Source organism: Nothoprocta perdicaria, unplaced genomic scaffold, assembly GCF_003342845.1.
Source record: "Nothoprocta perdicaria isolate Ctin4 unplaced genomic scaffold, notPer1 scaffold_20, whole genome shotgun sequence".
Lineage (NCBI taxonomy): Eukaryota > Metazoa > Chordata > Aves > Tinamiformes > Tinamidae > Nothoprocta > Nothoprocta perdicaria.
Genome location: NW_020455205.1, coordinates 3,316,873 through 3,334,119, shown reverse-complemented (window position 1 = coordinate 3,334,119; position 17,247 = coordinate 3,316,873). Strand labels below are relative to the sequence as shown.

Genomic DNA, 17,247 nt, shown 5'->3' with positions numbered 1-17,247 from the left:
GCACAAATCTTCATAACAAACAGCAAATGGAGAAATTAGCCATAAAAATCCCATTTACCAATAAGGGAGTTTGTGCCTGTAAACTCTTGAGCACCACTTTGCAAATGGCCACTATAATAAAAAGGGAGTAATCAGATTTGATGGAAGCAGTGGGAATCAGCTTTCCTAGCAAGCCTTGCTGAGGAATCTCGGCGCTCCCGTTGCGGGTGTGACCGAGACGTCGCGTCGCTGCTGCGGCCGCAGCTCTGGCGAAGGGCTGCAGCCCCGCGGGAGCCTCCGTCCTCCGGGGCATCGTCCCAACCAGGGCTGCGAGCGGGACAAGCATTACAGGGAAGCAGAGTTGGGGACATGTCAAAAGCCTGATGGGTCATCTGCAGTAATTAATTGTAATCACAACCTTTTCCCTTAAGTTATTGTAAGCTTCTGACTGTCTCTCTGTGTTTTTTTTTTTTTTTTTTTTTTTTTTTTTTTTTTTTTGAGCTTGAAGGCTGAAAAGTCCCTGATAGGCAGGTTGGATACCGATAAAAAAAAAAAAAAAAAGGATGTTGCCCATAAATCAGTGTTGATATTAGAAAAAATAAAATTAAATAAACATCTCCACAAATATTTCTAATATCAAGGTTTTGTTAACATGGTTCTGAGGATGATGAGTTTTGGCAGAAGTTAGCAAAAATAATTAGATTTTTGATGTTGAGTTATATTTATAGAAATTGTGTGTTAGATTATGGGTAATTGACAGTGTCCTTTAGATTGACAAGTGAGGTAGGATGATCTTATTTTCAATCATCTGTTATGTTTAAGGTGTTTCTTTAATGGTTTGGATTGCACTTTAAAAATAGAGGGCCTATGCATGTGCTTCTGCTTGCTAGGGTACTGCACACTTGATTTCTGAGGTTGCTGACAGCTTCTGAAAGATTTAGGAACTGTCAGCAGGAAACATTCCCATAGAATCTGTACTGTGAACTTTTTCTGGAAAAACAGCATCATTTAGCAGGTAATATATCTGCAATAAATATACAGTTATGCAATAATGGCTCATTAATATGGTAAGTCATAACATGGTCTTTGCTTTAAATTTGAAACGGAGCCTATAGGAAGAGTAAATTCCTACGTAGCTGGTTGGTGAAGTTGGTTCTAGATGAATATTACCAGGTTTTAAACTTTGAAATAGCCATTTGATTTGTATGGGAGATAACATTTACTTATGTCATTTTATTTCTACATAAACAGATTTCCATTTGGGCCTTGGTTAATACAATAGGATTCTTTTTTTTTTTTAATTCCTTCTGGATGTGGTAGGATACCACTGAAGTACTTTGTTTGGTATGTAACTGCTAATTTATCCTTTATGTCTTTATGATCTTGTCAGTGCCTTATGTCTCCCTTAGTTTTTCTAATCTAAAATAATCCCAGTGAAATCCTTTGATTGTCTGTTTGGACCTAATCCACTTCTAAAGCAGGAGTGTAATGGGCTTTATGGCACTTACTTGGAAGTAATTTATCCAACAGAGTGAATATAGATACTTGTTTTAATAAGAATATGCTTTATGGTAAGTGGGGACGGCTATTTAATTAGCCAAAGGGAAAGTAGTTCATGATACAATCTGTTCCAATCATCTTGGACATTAAACAAGAAGTCAGACAAAGTTATTTATGTACATTCACTTTATTTGTAGCTGCTTTGTGTAACCTCTTGCTAGAACTTTACAGCGTTATCTGGATAAAAAGGGGGAAAAAAAGGATGTGTGTTTCTTATAAAAAAATGTAAACAGGAGTTTCACTTATTGCTGTCAGTGCTTCGAGTGCATATACATTAAAACAGTTTACAGTGGTAGCAGGGCTCAGTTTATCCTGGATAATACCCTTTCTCGACATTTGGTGGTTTACATCTTTCTGATGTGAGGGCTGATGTAGGATGCTATGAAAGTATTACACTCTTATTTCTAATGTGGATTTTTTCTTTTGCCTTGAGCTGCCTGCTGTGTGGATAAGTAAGAGGTATTTGTGAAATATAGGGGTTCCTGTGCGGTGCTGTAGGTGCTATTAGGACTTTAGGAAGGATTAGAGCAGCTTTTGGAAACTAAGTGGGAAGATGCTTCCATTAGTTGTTCTGATTGTATCGAGTACAGAGCGTTTACACGATTCCTTAGATGCTATATTTTGTTGTTAGTAGGAAGTGTAGTTATAAACACATAAGCAACAAAGCAAAGAAGGAAAAATGTGCAAACTTAAAGCAGGTTCTACTGTTTATGAATATGAAATATTCATATATTTGCTAGCTAGGCTAGTTCATTTTTCTGCAAAATTGTTCTTGTTTAAAGGACCAACACAAAAATTTTTGAACTGCATTCAAAGAACTTTGGGCACCGGTGGTTTTTGTATCAGGCCCCCAGGAATGGCAGAAATCTTGTTTTTCTACTTACAAATGAAACGGAGTTGGAGCTGTTGTAAACACCGGGCACTGTTGAAAATCATCTCTGAATGGAGTCAAGTTGCTTGCATCACCATTATCAGTGGTTATTACTTATATTTTCAACTAGCAATTTCTCTTCCTCTGACCCCTATTTTGTCTATAGAAACCCCTTCAAGGTCCTTGCACTCAAACAGATCACCAGGCTGTCCTGAATAACTGTGATTTCACATGCAGTTTGTCAGCTCAAAGCAGCCTATCCAGTATTTTGTATAGGAAAGTCTTCACTGTGTTGAACAGCCCCAGCACTTTTTCTCTGTATTCCAGTAACATGCACAGACATTGAACACATTTGAGAAGAATTCCTGTGGCAATAGGAGTGGAGGCCTAAGTTTATTTAGTGCAAAGAAAAATATCAGAATTAAGAAGGGACTTTTCTTATGCCTTCAGTTTCCAGTCTCATCTGCAGTAAGTTGGAAGAGTTTTTGATATAAGACAGCGGGTAGTGTGGGCTGATGCTTTCCCTCCTCCTCACAAATATGTATCGCCAGCTGGTTTATGTGTCCCTGCTTGTTCCCATGAAGTCAATAGCAAAATGAAGATATTAAGCAAAAATGGTCTATGTACACATACCAGTTATGACACAGCCTGGGAGTTACTGTGAGCCAGCAGGCTCGTGGCTTCCTCCTTGCCACTGCAGGAAGTCAGAAATGAGCAACGATTGGAAGTTGTATGGGTGAGAATCTTGGAAAAAAAAATAGAAGCATCATGGCAAAGAAGAGAGAGATTTTGTTTTGGTCACATTATAGTATATTGAGTATATGTAACTCAAGCCAATCCAGTTCTGGCAGTTGGCCAGTAGATTATTCACCAGTATCAGTGAGGCTTGTTGCTGTGTCCAGTCCTAGTGTGAAAGCAAATGTTAATGGACAACCCAAGCTGTGTTCAAAATTACATCTTAAAATGAAAGAAAAAAATTAAAATGGCTGCTTACTCTACACAAATAGCAACTGCTCCAAACCCCAGAGGAAAACCTGTCTCAGTTTCCCACATCTGATTGTCTAAGGCCCTGTTTCTGAAGGTGCTAATTGCCTCCTAAGGGATGCCAAATGCTCTTAAATCCCATTGAATTCAACGAACTCCAATTGATGAATCTCAGTGAGCTCCCGACGCAGTCAGCCCTCACAGCACGGCAGACTCAAGGGCTCTCTGCAGTGTTCAGGATCTGGTCCTACATGGACGTGCAGAGCAGTGTCAGTGCGGTGCCCACACCACGAAGGTTAATAAATCAAGAGCATCAATTAGGATGTTCTGTGTAGCTGTGCTGCTCATTTATGTCTTTGTTCTTTGGAGACAGATGCATCTTTAACTGTGTGCTGTGAGTTGTCACATTGACTTAGGGAACCATTCCACATCTACAACTGAATATGCACCTAACTCCTTGCAGGTCTAATGTCCAAGGGATTTAAGAGTCAAGGGGTCTTCTCAGTGGTGGAAAGCCTGTTTTGTGGACTCTGCTGGCTGCTGCAGAGGCAGTTCAGCTGTGTGTGACAGAGCACCCCATGGTAAAAGCAACCTCCTTTCCTAGAGCTCCAGCATGGAGCTACATTTCAAGGTTAGATTGGAACACTCACGGTCAAAAAAACAAACAAATGATCAAACAGAAAACAGTCCTTTGCACCTCTCTGAAGCTTTTGGCACTTAAACCACTTTCCCTCTAGTGGAAAATTTAGGTTTCCAGCCTTCCTTTGAAGTTCACCATGAAGTTCACCACACTCTATTGATGGTGCTTATCTGTCGCTGTCATACATCCACTTCTGCAGTGAAAGGCAGTAGCCATTCCCAAGTGACATTGTGATACTTCCAAGAAATAATGGGGGCTTTAATGACTATAGATCATCAGATCCTTAGATTCAGGACTCATACAAAAGATCTTCAGATCTCCTAACACTTGGACCCGATACAGAATTGGAAGAACATCATGTATGGCAGCGCTAAGGTGTTGCTGCCTTGGTAAGCTAGTTTGGAGGTCTCCCTTCCAACTACTAACCAGCCAAACCTTTCGGAGCTCTTCAGATCGCAGCACAAGGTGGTATGGCTGCAGGCCATAACTCTAATGAAAACCTGGTACAGTGGGTAGATTGTTCCTGGATCTCATTATAGGCAATTGTTCCACTTCTTCTCCTGGTTTTAATTCCTAAACCTAATATTTACCTCTGAGCATTCAAAGTTATTTTGAATTTTATCTTGACAAATCACTAAGGGGTCTATTCTTCTTTCATTGCATGCGTTTAACTCTCATTAATGTTCATATGAGTTATGCACAGAGCACAGCTCCGGCAGGTTTTACCAGCAGCGCCTGAGTCTCAGCCCTTACATGGAGTTTCCAAGTTCCTCCTGCCTCTGAGCAAACATAAAATTCTTGTTCTCGAGTGGAGCAGAACGCGGCCTCCTCCCGGCCTCCGCTGTGACCGGCTGCTCTGCGACGCAGGTCGGGTCTCTGCTGCGGCCTTGAGGAGTCTGCCCGTTTTGTTCCCCTGCTTCCAGCCGGGGCTGCATTGGCCGCCTTGGAGCCCTAAAGGCCCCATTTAGCAAAGAGCTCCTTCAGGCTTTGCGGTACACAAGCCTTGTGCAAGCTTTTGCTGTACAGAAACTGTGGGTCTATTTTGTGCTGAACCAGGCTCTTAAAATTATGCCTAACATTCAATTAACTGGAAAGGAAAAACAAGCTTGGGCATGTTGTACCCCATTTTGGTCTTCTGTGAGCTCTCTGCCAGGCTTTCAATTATACTTCCTGAAGATGCTTTTGAATTTTTTTTTATAGTCTTGGCACAGTGTTATGTATCCTGGACCAGGCCCATGATATCTAGAAATGAACCCTAAAGGAATTAATTTTTAAACACAGGGACCCAAAGGTTTAAAAGGGTGAGTGACTCAATGTTGTTCATACTGTATTAGCTACTGTAGCAGGAGTTGGAGAGACTTAGCATAAAAGTTTCAGAAAATTACGATTTCCTGAGGCTTCTGCACTGACACTTTGATACAGTCCAGGTTACTTCATCAAGCACTGACTGAAGCAATCTCAAAGAAAATGCTGGAAATAGAAGGGCCTATTTCAAAACTTAAAAATGCCTCTGCAGGGCAAGGTGCATTCTGCTCTGCCTGGTGAAAGGAAAATAAATCTCACCCTAATAGAGAAGAGCTGTAGAAAAACAGAAGTTGAAATACCAGTGTCTGCCTTACAGACATCTCTAGATACTGTCATGAAATAGCCAAATAAGCCCCTTCTCACAGTGGAAGCAGAGCTGGCCAGGAAACCAAATTTCCTTTCAACTCTAGATTTTAGTGTTTTCTTTGAGGTTGGAGGGGAGAATTACCCCGGTTTTTGACAAAAGCCAAACCCACAGGAAATGTGATGTATCCAAAGTGAACTGTGCTGCAGGGAGCACAGGGCTGACCGAAGGGAGCTGGCATGATTCTGATCAGTTTTAAGGCAAATTCCAACCAGAAGGAATTTTGTCCATGTCAGGGCTTGCAGAGTCCACCAGCCTCTGTCTGGTCTCTCCTGGGAGCAGGCACCTGGATGGCTCCCGGTTTACAGAGCAGTCCAGGAGCTAAGCAGCTGGCATGGACTCAGAACTGGGAATCAGAAAGATTTAGGAGACAACACAGTGACAGATGTCATCCTGCAAACATCTATAAGCCACAGCCCCTGCAAGCCAATTTCAGGCATGTGGCAAAGGTCCTTGATCCCCAAAAGCTCTGGTTTGCCAGAGGTTTGCAAGGACAAATGCATTACTGTGGAAAGATAAGAATCCAGTTCTGGGAACTCCACTACAAGGACTTGCAGCAGTCTGGGAAACAGGACTTCTCAACAGCTCAGCAGACAGGTTGGCAGGAGGCCAGACACGCCAAGACCTGCCTGATAGACAGAGTTTCATCCGATGTTAGCTGAAACAGAGAAATAGGGAAAATAGTTTCTGATGAACAAGCATTTTCAACAGTAAGTTTTATTGGAAAATTCCCAATTAGCTCTAGATTACAGCAGTTTGAGATAGTTCATATGTTGCTGGGTATAGACCAGCTATTCTCTAAAAAAATGCAGGCAAACAGCATTTACCAAGTACAAAAATATGATGTGGGAGAAGTTTTCTGTTTGGAGGCTTAGGTTATTAACAGAAGGCAAGTTCCTAAATAAATGCTATGTACTCTGTAGCAGGTCAAGAGCTGTAGGAATCCACCTCCTCTCCACCTTCTAGATGAAGCTGCTTGGCTGGTCAGTCGGTAAAGGGAGAAAAAAGCAAATAGCTGCAGTCTCAGAGGAAAAAGGGCTGTTTGTTGTCATTTCTGCTTCATTTTAGAGGACAGAAACTAACAGCTTCATGATCTGTTAAAGTTTCTCAGTCATTTTCTGTTGTGCCCTTAGGAACTGAACATGCTGCATAGCCCAGGTGTCTTTCTCTTGGGCAATCATAGTCATTTGGACACCACTGCTACATTTCTAACCCTATTTCCCCCTGTTAATATTTCAGCCTTTTTTCCTTTTCCTCCCCCCGTCCAGGTTTCTTTCTCCAGGTGCTTGTTGTGCTAAACCCTTACTCAGGTTCCCTGAGGGCTCCTCCATTTCCTGTATGTCTCACCAAATTATGCAGTGATGCAGATGGTCGTCATGTTCCTGATGTTCTGCTAACAACGTCTTTCTTAACCTCAGACTAACTTTCACTGTTACACGAGAAAGGTATTACTGGTAGATACATCTGATGTCATAACACAGACTTCCTTTTTCTTTTTTTTTTTTTCCAAGTCCTGATATTTGGAGTTAAACTAATGCACTTATCAAAAACGTCACACCTTGCAGAGAGACAGTGCAGTATAAAAATCATGCGTTTACAAGCTTTTGTATCTGAGATGACTAACGAGCAGAGAAAGAGCTAGCAACTGTATCTGCATAATAGCCATCCATGAGAATTGCTTTGATGCTCTCTAATGATAAGGAGGTTTTACCTTAGCGGCAGTAATAGCCAGGCCTCTGCATTGGGGTCAGCAGTGATTTCTACAGTCGTTGCACTATCCTTGTTTTAAAATAGTTAGTGAACTCACCAGAGGCAGCAGGTTCCGCGCCCACTGCAGTGGTTAAGAAGCTGCCACGCAGAACAGGGCTGCTGCCTTCCCAGCCCCTCAGAGACTGCCTCAGTCATCCGGGCAGTTCTAGCCCATAAGGAAGACAGATTGTTTGCTGAAAAGTGGAGGAATTTTACCATTCTGTAGTATTGGAATTAGCGTGTTATTATTATTGGATTGCAGGCCTTTTTTTTTTTACATTGAAGTCTTTGACTGCGGTTCTTAGAAAAAGCAAGTCTGTGAAGAGAAGTCCAGGCCAAACAATATACGAACATAAAATGTAAGGGCAATATGGTGGAGACATGCTTGACAGAGATCTGTGGGTATTAATATAACTAATTGGAGCTAGTTACTAATGTAGCTAATTGGAGCACTTACTGTAGTGCACTGTATTTACTCTGCAACAACTTGAACCAAGCAATGTCCTTACCCTGGAAGGCTGAGAGGGCGAACAGTTGGTCACTGGATCTGCTTTTGTGGCAGATGAGGGGTAGGTTGCTGGATGTGAGCAGTCTCATTCTACCTCTCTGCAATAGCATCGAGCTGCAGGGTTGGCAGAGAACTGAGGAACTTTGCATTGTTGAGGGGCAGTGATGAAAAGATGTGACCTCTGATGTGGGTTGTGTTTTGTCTTTCACAAGTCCCCAAATCCTGTGCAGGTCATGAAAAAACCTGCCCCAGATTCATGTATGTTACTGGCAGCATGACAGAAATAGGAGTCAGCCAGGCCTCTAGTAGAGAATTTGCTACCTGTTGCTTTAACAGTAACCTGGATATATCTGTAGATAAATGTCCTGCAGACCTGTAAACCCAGATCTTTCCCTGGAGCCAGAACAGGAGAGGTCAAGAGATGATGTTCCGAGATGAGTTCCTTGAGTGTGTGTCTGACTTCAGCTAGTGCCCAACAGCCCCAGTGGCAGCAGAGAGGATCTGCATTACTTGGCTGGTATTCTCTGTTTCTTGCCATGAAAGAGAAAGGAAGGTAGCGTGATCTGTATCTTCTGCAATCACAGCCTTTCCTAAACGCTTTGGTATGTTATTGTAACTTGCCTTTTTCCCTCTTAAAACTCTCTTCTGTACTACGTTATAAATACCAATAAAACGTTAGTAGAAAAAAACACATAAAATACATGATATTTGTTTTAGAAGTCTATGAGATACAGTGAGTGTAGGAGGCTGGAATTTTTTACAAGGGGGAGTATTATTTTCACTTTTTAATTTCACATTGACCAATATTTTTACTTTGAGTAAAATAAAAACATACATTTTCCTGAGCCTTTACCAAGATAAATTTTGTGAACATTAGACATTCCAGGATATACAGCCAACTCCTGAGAGGCCAACGGATAGATCCATTTGCTTTGGGATATGGTTTCCCCCCTCTCTCATCTGCCAGCTCTTGCCTGCGGCAGCAAAGCAAGTACGGCGTACAAAGCAAATCAGTTTAGAAGGGACTGGTCTTCACCACCCTCGTCTCATCGTGCTTGTCCCAAGAGGGAAGAGGGACTTTTCCTGTCAGTGTGCTTGGGGAAGGGACAGCAAAGCAAGTTTGGGGTGACTGCTGCTCATACCCTGAAAGGCATTGGCAGCCAGGCCGTGGTAGGGTGAGGAGCAGCTGCGTGGCAAGTCCACCAAGCAGCGTGGTCGCCTCTTTCCATTCCTGGCAATGAGTCACTGTAAGCACGTGGCTAAATGAAGTCATCTGCTGCTGCTGCTCCAAGCTGTGCTGTTAGTGCATCCCGTAAGCAGCCGGTCGCTGTTCAGTGTTCCCCGGGGCTCTCAGGTGCTGCCCATGCTTTGCCAGAAGTCCCTGAGCTGAGCACAGGGCACGGGGGATGCCTCACAAAGACGGTGCCCTCTGTGCCCCCTGTCCCAGTGCAGTCCCTGAACAGGGCCTTTCTAAGAGGGATATAGTCCTGTACTTCAAAAGAGGCAGACAAACCAAAAACCACTTCCATTTGTGCCTCAACTTACATATTTAAAGATTGTAAATTAGTATTTTTGTAATATATCAATGTACCAGCTTTTGACACTCTAGAGAAAAAGTGCACCCCATTTCTTCTGTGGATTTTTTAAGGCAACAGTTGCTCAGCCCTGCAGTTCTCATGCTTAAAGCTACAATCAGGAAAAATCCTTATATCCAAACAGGATTTTTTTGCCATTCATATATAGTTATACCAAGTGCACATTAGAGCCCAAGGACATCACAGTGCTTTAGAAAAATACATCACCATGAGTTGGTAAGCGTTCCCACTCCAAGACATAAAGATCTAGTGTGACTGAAAGTTTGTGCAGCAAAATTGTTTAAAAATTACTCTGATCAGTCCGAATAAAGTTTAAAGTAGGAGCTGAGCCATCGTATTTTCATTGTACCATGGACATATGTAAGTAATCTCTAAACTCACTGCCCCTAATCTTTTACTGGCAGTGTGATGTTCTTGAAGGACTCTTCCAATTTGCATGCTTCTTACTGATAGGGATACACCAGGTTTTTCCTCTTAGATTTCGCTCTTATCTTTGTTTAAATTTTTACATGAAAGCTAAGATTTGCTTTCAGAATAGCAGTTTTGTTAGTATCTTTATTAATTTTATCTAAATTCATTATAATCCTTTCTTACGTGTTATAAAAATGGTAGCTTTGCACACTTTCTGACTGCTATTGCATTGGGTTGTGAAACATATTGTTGAAACTTGATCTTATGAGAAAAGACAGTGAGCTGGGCCTGTTTAGCCTAGAGAAGAAAAGAACAAGAGGGGATCTGATCGATGTGTGTAAGTACTCAGATGTGTGTAAGTACCCGAGGGGAGAACGTAGGGAGGATGGGACCAGATTCTTCTCGGTGGTGACCAGTGACAGGACAAGGGGCAATGGGTACAAGTTAAAACACAGGCAGTTCCATCTCCAGGTGAGGAAGAGGGTGACAGAGCCCTCTTCACTGTGAGGGTGACAGAGCCATGGAACAGGCTGCCCAGCGAGGCTGGGAGTCTCCTTCTCTGGAGGTCATTCAAACCTGCCTGGATGCCACCCTGTGCTGCATGCTGTGGGTGTTCCTGCTGGAGCATGGGGTTGGACTAGATTATCTCTAGGGGTTCATTCCAACCTCAACCATTCTGTGTTTCTGTGGAGCTCATTTGTAGTGCTGAATATTGCACACGTTGTCTGCATGCGGGCTGCTGGGGAGACGCGGTGGCGTTTCACGCGCTGTTGCTAGCTGCAGTCGGTGAGCGCGGCGCGGCGCTGCGCGGGATGTGCGTGGCTGCACCCGCCGCCAGGCGAGCCGGCCGCGCGCGCACACGCTCCCCCGGGCGCGCCTTGCACCCTGGCAGCGCTGGCAGGGGTTGCTGGTCATCCTCCTCATCCTCGCTGTATGCACTGCCGAGCTAGTCACCGGTGCTGACATGCAAAATGGCATTGTTGCTGCTAGCCCATTTAGGCCAATTTTGACATGAAGAGAGCAGTTAGTGCTTTAGAGTTATTTTTCTGGGCTCTTTGCAAAATCAAGTAGATCTTTCTGGATTGGTCTCATTTATTTTATATTGTGATTCTTTTCATTTGAAATGATACAAGCTGTAGACTTATTTTTTTTCAATGAGGTATGAGACCCAAGAGCACGTGAAAGGTCCAGATGCTGCACCTTCAGTGCAGCAGATTTTTGCATTGTCCTTTGCAAAACTTGACATTTGTGTTTTGGCAAGTGTTTTTTTTTATTTTGGAACACATTTTTATATTCTTGTAGTTGATGTTCTAAGCTGATTCTCACCTCTGATACCTGACCAAGACAAGTGTGTGGTGCAATGAGTCTGATTTAGCTAGGGATAGCTTCCTTATAGATAGGGAAGCTTTCAAGTGTACGAGAAACAGAGTCTTTGTGTTGGGTCTAAATATCAGCATCTCCAATATATGGAAGAATGGGCTGTTTCTCACTGCCAGATCTGTGCAGAGGAGGAGGGTGTGAGGTATAGTTTACTAGCAAATAATCACTTTCTCATTCTGACCATTGTGGATAAATCAATACTTAGTGACAGCAGATAGGTAACTTTCACCTCTGTTTGTTGGTTATGGGCTGCCCGCTTGGCAAATTGAAATAAACACATTCAAAACCAGCGATGGAGCTGCCTGCTCAGTGAAAGGGACCTTAGATCTGTCTCTGACAGTGACCCATGGCACACACTTGAGATAACAAGTGCCTTCATTTGTCCTGCGTTAGAAAGATGTGGGATGACTTCTCTTCCCCGCAGTATTCAATGTCTTAATGATACAGTGTTCTGAGGGTTATTTGAATTTGAAAGTAGGGAATTTGCTATTCCTTCAACAGTGTATTCAAAAACTAGTTTATATATATGGCTAGTTTTTCTCACTCTAAAAGTTGTGTCAATTTGTATCTTGAAAAGTTCTTTGTCTTAGCTACTTCTGGTGGGAATAAACAGTATGAAATTTTTCAGATTCCTCAATTTATAGCTTCATTGAGGGTTTTTTTTTTATTCTTGATCATGAGACAGAAGAAAAAACAAGATTTAACTTCTTTGTGTCACTTTGTTAATATACTTCCATCATGTCCTTCTCATTCATCTCCCATCTAAGGTGAATAATCTCAGTCTTTTCAGACCACTGTGAAAGTCTAATTATTCAGTATCTCATTCCTTGCCTAAGACTGTGCAGTCTTATTTGCCTAAGACTGACTGTCTTACCTCGTCAGGTCAATAATTTTGAGTCTTGGCAGATGTTGCCATCTCCACTGCTGCTCTACCTTTCAACACACTAGTAGACAGTGAAATAATCAAGATGTGGTAGAGAATATGAGACATCTCACTGTTAACATTTCACTATACAGAAAATTGCCTGGAACTCTATGGTTTACCTACTTTCTACTGCACAGCTTTTGGCTCCAGCTATATTTGTTTTCCTGCTTCATGCCGACTTGGTAGCCTCTCATGAAAATCTTGTCACAGGCCCTTTCTCAATGGAGTCCCTTGCAGCAAGCGGCTCTCCTTACGTACTGCCCAGCTGGCACATGCATGGAGAACCTTCAGAGATAGGCGAGACTGTTGTTTCCTTTCTTGGGTACTTTTCCTTGTTATCCCTGGTCTGTTTATCAAAGTTAGACGTTCAGGCCTATAATGGATGCTAAAAGACACTTGTTCCCAGATCATCTGAGTTCTTTTTTCTTGTGCTGGAGGTACATCGTTCACTTACTCCCATTCATTTGGAATAGGAGCTACTCTTAATAAGAGTTTGACTTATGCCAGCAGTGTAGCCAAGTTATGCATAAAGCCTTTTGAACCCTTGGTGTAATGTCATCACCTGTGCCTGTTGACTCATTGTTTTTATAATTATCAGTTTGCTCAAGAACCTCTTCTCCTGACACCTCAATTTCCCAAAGTATATCATCTTTATTGCCAGAGAAGAGAGAGCTTGGGTCCTGCTTCCCACCTATAAATCTCTATAAAGGCCTGGGAACATTAAACTTTGCAGCATGCCCTGAAGGTCATGATACTTTGTAATGAAACCAAATTTTCAAATATGGAAATCCCCTACAAATTGCATTACCTTTTCCCTAAAGCTCTGTAATTGGTCGGTTTGGTCAGCATAGTCATACTAGAGCTATATGGCCAGCATTTTTCCTAATCTCTTCTCAGTCACCTAGTTTATGTAGCAAATAAAAGGGTAACAAGGCCAAAAAAATATTTGTGAATAGAACCCAGATTTGCTCTACTCTGTCATCCAAAAGAAAATGAAAGTTTTGTTTGAAAAATCACAGAATCCCACATAAAATATTGTATCGAAATACAGAGTTAACCTTTCACCTATGGCAGCTCCATTTCAAACCTACATGCCTCTGAAATTCTTCATTTTGCATTTAACATGCTTCTTGTATGTGTGTCAAGTATTTCTTTAAGCATTTTGCCACCCATAAAATTCTTTGCGGGAATTTTCAAACATAAAGCCTCTGAACTAATGAACATGCATTGAGAAGCTTTGAGGCTTACAGTCCAGAGAGGGCAGTGCACGGCGCTGTTTAGGAGAACAAGAAGAGGAATTCTCTGATGGGGACTCTAGTAAATGTAGTCGTGTGCCGTAATAAAGAGCACACACAAATGGATGAGGTATAACAAAATTATTCATAAAGAGAAATGCAAAAGGTTGTCATGCTGAGTGGTTACATGCAGTTATATGGAGCACTAACAAGGTTAGCACTCGAGGCTGAGTGCTGGGGTGCTCACAGATGTTTTCTAGCTAGCAGGAAGAGTAAACTGTTTTTATCTTGGAGGATAGACAAGCTTGGGGTTGGAGGTGTGCTAAATCTTTCTACTGATTTTTAATAATTCAGAGCCAAATGGCAATAATGGCTCATGTAGGTCAGTGTGACGAACAAAGCAACTTCACTTGGAGATGTTTGATGGAAGGTTTTCAGGCTAAATGCTTTACAGCTGCTGTGGCCTGGATTCCTTTTGATAGAATATTATCATATACTTGCCTTGCTCTATAAATAAACAATGAAATGTGTGTGTGCCCGTGTGTGCATGCACATGTGTGTTAATGCAATATAGTGAACAAACTGAAGTATTGGAGAGAGGGTTTGCTGTGGGAGTGAGGAGTTCTTGCTAAGTGGCTACTGTAATATTAGAAAACCAGAGGCTGAAACTGTGCCTGCATTCCAGAAGCTCAAAGATTTCTAGGAAGTACAGTAATTTGGAGAGCTGGCTGAGCATTGTTCCAGCAACTCACTGAGCTAAGACATCATATACCCACAATGTCAATATGATCGGAGTTTTATACCATCATTTAAACGTTTAAACAGCAACAGATTTACAGCATAGACTCAAGATATGGCTGTAACTAATACTGTAACAAAATCAATAGACAAATGTTTTAGCAAAGGGCAGTTGCTGCTCTTTCCACTGCTGTGTGTATGTGTGCTTAACACAGTCACACCAATGTGTTTTAAATTCAGCTCATAGGAAGGAGTTTTAAGCTTAGGGATTTAAGGCATTCAGACTTACGCAGACCAAAATCATATCAAGACATGGCTAGGAGTATCAGTGACCATGTCTAGAGCCAATAAAAATCTATGGAAGTGTTTTTCTACTGAAATTGGCCTTTGGGGATTTTCCTTTAAGATTACATTTTAATTGAAGTCCTGAGCCAGTCTGCATGTGGTGAGAGTAAGAAGCCCACGAACATTAGAATTCCTTGCAGACTTCTGCAGATTTGGCCAGGTTAGTTAAGAAACTTCTGTTAGTCTTAGCCTTCGAGCTGTGGAATGATGAAACACTCTTCACTGTTTCATCAGTGCCTCTCATCTTCAGAGGTTCATAGGTAAACTATTAGGTGGATGTGGTGCTCAGCTGCGATGGCCACTGTTTGCTTTCAGATGTCAAGAATTTCCGTAAACCCCAATAAGTTTTGCCACCTCCTCCTAATATCCTGGATTTAAAAATACATATACATAAACAGGAAAAAAAAGGTGGAAGCTGGAAGGATGATGCAGTCCCTGTGGCTAGCAGCAGCAGAAAGTCTGCAAATATTAAGCATAAATATTATAACCTGGAGTATTTACCTCCAGAAGTTACAACGTGCTGAATACCTTTGATCCACATGCTCAGTCATTAAAGGTTACTAAATAAGTTTTTATTCATATATACATATATATATATATATATGTCTTTTACCCTGTGTTTATGGGCTTAGCGTACCAACCTGGAAATAAAGACTTACATTGATTCTTGCTTTTAAATTAACCTAAGTACTGCAAGGCCTGTTTCTTGAGAGACATGTTGTGTTTTCCCTAAATAGCTGTCCAGGAACATACAGAGTCAGGAAGAGAAGGAATCATTAAGTAAACTTAAAATTTAAAATGTTCTGCCTTCACCTTAATAAAGAATAACACAAAATGTGTTTTTAATGAATCAGGAGGCAAATGAATTTGATTTGCTATTCAGTTCAGAACATTTCTGCATGCAGACAATATCAAAAAGGTGATTTAAGTTAATGTATTTTACTCTAATTTTAGGACTAACCAAATGCACATACACACACAATCCGTTCCTGTTGTTCAGCCGGCAAACAGTACAACTTGGGAAGCGCCGGGAGTGCAATGGTTGTTAATGGTGAGCCTGCATGGCACGGCGTTGGGCTGAGGCCCCTCTGCCAGCGGCCCCGCGTGTGCGCCCGGGCGGAGATGCTGCGTGCAGGTGTAGGCCGAGCGGGCTGCCCGCGGAGCCGCGGCAGCAAACGGCAGCGCCGGGCGCAGGAGGAAACACCTCTGCGCTGCCGCGTCGGCGGCAGGGCGAGGAAACGTCACGCGCAGCCTCAGACTATTTATACTGCCTAAAATCAATTTTGAAAAATGTAAGCACTGGCCACAGCGGGGCCCTAGCAAGGATTTGAAATAAACCTCCCAAGAGGAGGATGTAATTATTTTCTCTTAATATCTAAAATAGGCGGTTTGAAGGGAGCGAGGAAAGGCCCTCGTTCAGTACAAGTGCCTCAGTGTGTGCAGTGAATGGAATCGCCAGGCCCGGCGGCCGGCTCTGTGCCGCTCTGCGCGCCGGCTCTCCCACCAGCTTCGCGGGGATTAAAGCGGATGTAAAGCAGGGCAGAATTAGCCATGGGATTGTAAATCCCCTTTGGCTTAGAAGCCGCACGTGCGCACGTGCCGGCAGTGGCGCGCGGTGGCGGCCTCCCCCCGGCACGGCGGCGGCTGCGGGGCGCTTGTGGGCCGGGGCCCTGCGACAGGAATGCCAAGCATCTTCCCAATCCTCCGCACCTCGCACAAGTTATAGCCAGCCTTGACAGTGGCATTTCTGTCTTCAGAATGGATTGCTGTTTTAAAAACTCGCCAAATGCACTTAGTTTAAGAAAGCTTGAACTGCCTTGATGCTTTTCCTTGCATTTGCTAGCTTCCACCTGTCAGCTGGCTTGCTCGTGTTGAAAAGAGACGTGTTCGCTTAGCAGCCTCCTCTGTGCACGCGGGGAACTGAACAGGGTTAACCCATAAACCCTTCGCGCTGCTGAGGTAACTGCCCTTTTGGTTCATGAAAGTACCTTACAGGGGCTGCTGCTGCTGAGACCTTCTCCATTCCCTTTGGCAGGACAGATGCAGAGCTGAGCCCTTGGACTCAAGTGTGATCTGGAGCTGGTGGAGGGCCCAGGGTAGCAGCTGACAGTGAGACCTCCTCCCTTTTAAGAGGTGCAATGTCTCATCATACTCTGCTTATACCGCAGTAATAAAGCGCTTGATCTTGCAAAGTAATGAAAATTGCTGATCTTCAGTTGCTTTCTGCCATCATTAGGAGTGAGAATTCGCATTCCCCAGCACTCAGGATCAGCAAGTGCAATGTCTGGCCCTGCATGTGATGTTAGGCTTGAGTTCCGAGTCAGGATATGTTTCAAGCACATCCAGGTGACTGGAATTTGAGGGCCATCTTTTACTTAGGGCCCACCTCTGATTTTAGCACAGATACAGTAGGAGGAAAACAAAACCGCCAGGTCTGTCCAAGTGAGGAGATTTAAAAGCCAAGATCTGAGGTCTGCAGGACGGATTGCTGCTCTCTCTGGGCCATACTGTGCCATTGATTTTTTAGGCTGATCTCTTAACTGATTCCAGTTGGGACTTAGGCCTAAAAATTGATGGTACGCTGGCGCCCTATGTGATGAAGAGCAACGACTCGGGTTTGCCGGCGCTCCGGCCATGGAAGGCCGGAGTCCAGGCCTC

The 17,247-nt window shown here is 43.0% G+C and overlaps 1 long non-coding RNA gene across 1 annotated transcript in view; it reads left to right on the top strand.

The window, feature by feature from the left end:
* Positions 1-17,247, top strand: part of LOC112946245 — a 59,634-nt gene that overhangs the window by 27,774 nt on the left and 14,613 nt on the right. The gene's annotated exons all lie outside the window — the stretch shown is intronic.